We start from the raw sequence: 4,984 nt of genomic DNA on the forward strand, positions 1-4,984 counted from the left end.
TATCCCTCGGAATATTCCGACGACATCTTCCTCGGAATATTCCGAGGAATTTCCGACGAAAAAAGTCCTCAGAATATTCCGAGGAAATTCATTTCCTCGGAATTCCGTCGGAAATTTCCGAGGAATTTCCGAGGAAAGATGAATTTCCGAGGAGTTATTTCCGATGACTTTTTTCGTCGGTATGTCGTTGGAATAGCGTTATTCCGACGACATACCGACGATTTTTTTCCTCAGTATGCCGCTGTTTTCTTGTAGTGAGGAGAGGAGAAGAGTGAAGCTGACGGCGATAACTTGATGGTGACGGTGAAGAAAAGCGATATGGAGAAGCAGAGAAAGATCATCAATGGCTGGAAGAAGTTTGTTTCCGACAGGAAGACGACAAATGGTATCTGTTAACTAAGTAATATATGATGAAAATGTTTGGACTGCTTTATCAATAATGCATTTGCATTAATTCGGAAATTGAAGGTTTTTTACTTTGTTGTTGTTGAACAATTAAAGTTTCGTTTGATTAATACTTGAATATATTTTGATATTATTGCGACATTTTGAATAAAGTTTCTGTGTTTTTGTTATTAGTTTGTCATCCATTACAAATAGGATTGGTGAGTCTAGTAAATGCATAATATTTGGCTTATAATAGACTTGCTAATTATCTTCAAATAAAAACAGTCTTATTATAATTGAACTTTTATAATGTGCAACAATAATCAAACGAAAAGTTACACAATGAAGTAGTAAACTTTTTTGATCGAGAAATGAGATTTATTTATGATATTTTTCAAATAAACTCTAAGCCGGAGAAGGAGCAGTAGCATCGTGGTTAGAGCAATGTTTCTTAACATAGTTGTTAACGAAAGGGTTACGGAACGATCTGAAAACCGTATGTTTACAATTTTCATTCAATGTTTTGATCATGGCGCAACATTCAGAATCAACGGTTGGTTTTCCGGTTAACGTCTTCATCAAACATTTTGTTACCATCTTGTAACTGGAAAAGCACTCCTTTAATTCCTGATTTGGGCTGTGTTTGTTAATAGCCGAGGGCGCGTGAGCGTAACCCGACCATTGGAGCTCTTCGCCATCTGTTAGGTCAAGAAATTGAGATGTGACACAGCTTGAAAAAAGAACCATAGCAACAAAAATTGTGAGATTCTTCATTTTCTTTTGATTACTTGTCGGTGTGAAATTGAGAAAAAGTGAATATGCTTTTAGTTTTGGATGACTTTAAAATGAAACTACGTCAGTGTTTATATAGAAGTTTACAATGAATACTTTTATAGCACATACAAACAAAACATAGAAAAGAATCATGACCAGTTATGTAAGAAATTGTTATTATTCAATTAAGGACATAAATCTATAAAATTTGCATGTTGTTAACCCAAAAAATTGTATAATATCTTAATGACCAAAAATATGGTATAAAATATTTATCTATTAATATTATTATTTGATAAGTGAATTTGTTTACTTGTCATCTTCTCCATGATTTTAGGTTAAATCAATAGTTTTAATAAACAATTTTAATTAGACTAATTAAATATCTTTAATTTCATTTATATTTGTATGTTAATATGATTTTTTCGTGGTATTTTCATTTCATTTTTATTTTTCTTTGTACTTTCATTTTTATTTGTATTATTGTTCTTATGGTTTTCGTGGTATTTTAATTTTTTTTCTTAATATTCAGTTAATAGAATAAAATTTATTTGTTATTTAATTTAAAATTTTTTATATTATTTTATATTGGGAATTAAATTATATTTTTTAAATATTTTCAAAATACCAGTATCCAAAAGAGAATATTTTCAAAAAAAAAAATTTGATTTACAACAAGTACCTTATACAGTATTTATAAACATTAAAATTAACTTTATTTAATTTTAATGTTTTCAAGAGTTTCACAGAATTATAACGTTGTTTAATTTAAAATGTAAAGAAAAATGTGATTCTCTTTTTTTATAAACTGCATTTTCTAAAATGATTTTTATTAGTTATAATATTAAAGTTTGAAAGTTAAAAGATTATTTAATAATAACAAATTATGATTTTGTAATAAAGAAATACTATTTTATAGGAAAATATCAATCTCTATTTTAAAGTAAAAATATAGATTTACTATAGCTTATTTTCTCAATTATAACATTTAGAAATGAAAATAACAATAAATATAAAATGTTCTTATCTTATGCATTATATATTAATGTTTTGTTTGTCAATATGATTGGTCTGTTTGAGTGTTTATACAATTATTATGGAGGTATGTTACAGTATAATTATATATATATATACCAATAATTTTATTTACTCTGATTAATATATATAATATATAAAATTGGGTTTGGTTTAACATTCTTATGCTTTTGATTTATTTGAAATTTTTTGGTTTTGATAATTCCAAAAATTTGGTTTAATAACATCACTTAATATTAAAAGTTGTATTTTTTTTATTTAATTAAGAAAAAAAATGAGAATGACGCTTGGAAGATGCACAAAGTTTTATAAATTAATATAATAAAAACTGGTTAAAGATAACAACATATTTTAAAATAAAAAATATTAATGTTGTCATCCAAAATAATGTCTTTAAATCAATAAACGGTAAAAATTAAGAAATTGAAAGATTCATAAAATAGTATAAATTTAATATTTTATTTAAGTTTTTTGATCTTTAAACTAATAGTACACGGTGGCTGACCTAGCATCATATGTAGTTGGAAGCACAATACTAAAAAAAAAAACAAAAACAAAAATATTACGGACTGGGGGAACTTTTTTTTGTTTATTCAGTAAACTAAAAACAATATAATCAAATTAGAACTTATATTTGGACTGCTATCAATAATGCATCTGCACTAATTCGGAGATTTGAAGGTTTTCACTTTATTGTTGTTGAACAATTTGATTAGTACTTGTAATATTTTTTGATATTATTGCGACATTTTGAATAAAGTTTCTGTGTTTTTGTTATTAGTTTTTCATCCATTACAAATATGATTAATGAGTCTAGTAAATGCATAATATTTGGCTTATAATAGTGTTGCTAATTATCTTCAAATAAAAAAACTAATTATAATTGAACTTGTATCATCATTTATAATGTGCAATAATAAGCCAAAAAAAAAATGTTACACAATCTAGTAGTAATTAACTCTTGATCGATACATAGATTTATTTATTATAATAATTTTGTAATTAAACTTTGTATCATCGCTTTATAATGTGCAAAAATAAGCAAAAAAAAGTTACACAATACAAGAGATTTATTTATAATATATTTTTTAGATGAACTCTAAGCCGGAGCAGGAGCACTGTAGCTAGAGCAATGTTTCTCGACATAGTTGTTAACAAAAGGGTTACGGAAGGTTTTGAAAACCGTATGCTTACAATTTTCATTCAACGTCTTGATCGTGGCGCAACATTCAGAACCAACTGTTGGGTTTTTGGATAACGTCTTCATCAAACATTTTGTTACCATCTTGTAACTGGAAAAACACTCCTTTAATTCCCGATGTGGGCTGTGTTTGTGGGTAGCCGAGGGCGCCTGAGAGTAACCCGACCATTGGAGCTCTTCGTCATCTGTTGGGTCGCGGAATTGAGATGTGACACAGCTTGAAAAAAGAATTATAGCAACAAAAAGTGTGAGATTCTTCATTTTCTTTGGATTCTTTGTCGATGTGAAATTGAGAAAAAATGAATATGCTTTTAGTTTTGGATGGCTTTAAGATGAAACTATGTCAGGGATTATATAGATGTTTACAGTGAATACTTTATAGCATATTCAAACAAAACATAGAAAGAATCATGACTAGTTATGTAAGATATTGTTTATATTCGTTTAAGGACATAAATCTAAAATATCTGACTAGTCATGTTGTTAACCCAAAAAGATTGTATAATATCTTAATGTTGACCAAAAACATGGTATGATATCATAATAATATTCTATGGTCACCTTATAAAGTGGAAAAACATCAAATTAACATTGCCTATTAGAATATTCTCATTTACACAACGTTATCCCAAAAAAAAAAAAAAAAAAATTAGGATAAGGTTCAGAAATTAAATCTAAAAAGATAACTACAAACACATGACATAAACCCCTTGGACCATGATTATCCGTATAACTGGTTTTTGAATTTCTTATTATTTATTTATTTTTTAAAAAAAAAATTAAAAAGGAAATCAATTGTGGGCCGCCACATGTCAGTGGGACCCGCACAAGGATCATGACAAAAGCGATCCTTATTTCATCTTCTTTGTTACCGATTTTTACTCAAAATATGAGGCTCATCACTTTAAAAACCCTCTTGTTACTCCTGATAATTGTATGCGCAACGGTGAGACTCATTGGAGTCCTTAGCGACAAGGGCATTTCAGATTAATCTTGGATATTTTGAATTTAAAAAAAAAAAATGATCATTCACGGGCCGCCACGTAGTCAATGGGGCCCGTGAACAGTGTAACGATCAATCCTTACCAAAGAATTTTAAACACTATTTTTTGCACAAATTCTAAGAAAATACGCTCCACACTCGCTAAAGAATCCTTCAAGAGCTCCCATTGTGAATGTTCTTAGAGCATCTCCAATAGGAGGTTCTACCCATTAGAGTTCTAAACATTTATATACATACACACATATAAATGTTTAGAACTCTAATGGGTAGAACCTCCTATTGGAGATGCTCTTATACTAAGGGACTCATAATACAAGGACATATATGGGGTCAGCCTTCCTATTCTGTTCACATACGCACAAAGTTTTTAGTTTGGTTAGTGTCAATCGAATATGTTTATGTTGACCAAAAAAACAGAGTCATCATTAATTCAAAATAATCTTCAATTAAAATCACGATGTAATTTATATTATATTTGTTCTGTATAGAATAAAAACTGACATGCCCCTCGAGGGGTGTAAACTCGGTTACGAATTAAGTTTTATGAAGTTTGGTTTGATCAAAAAAAAAAAAAAAAAAAAAAA

The sequence above is a fragment of the Brassica oleracea genome, chromosome C3 (assembly GCF_000695525.1).
Source record: "Brassica oleracea var. oleracea cultivar TO1000 chromosome C3, BOL, whole genome shotgun sequence".
Lineage (NCBI taxonomy): Eukaryota > Viridiplantae > Streptophyta > Magnoliopsida > Brassicales > Brassicaceae > Brassica > Brassica oleracea.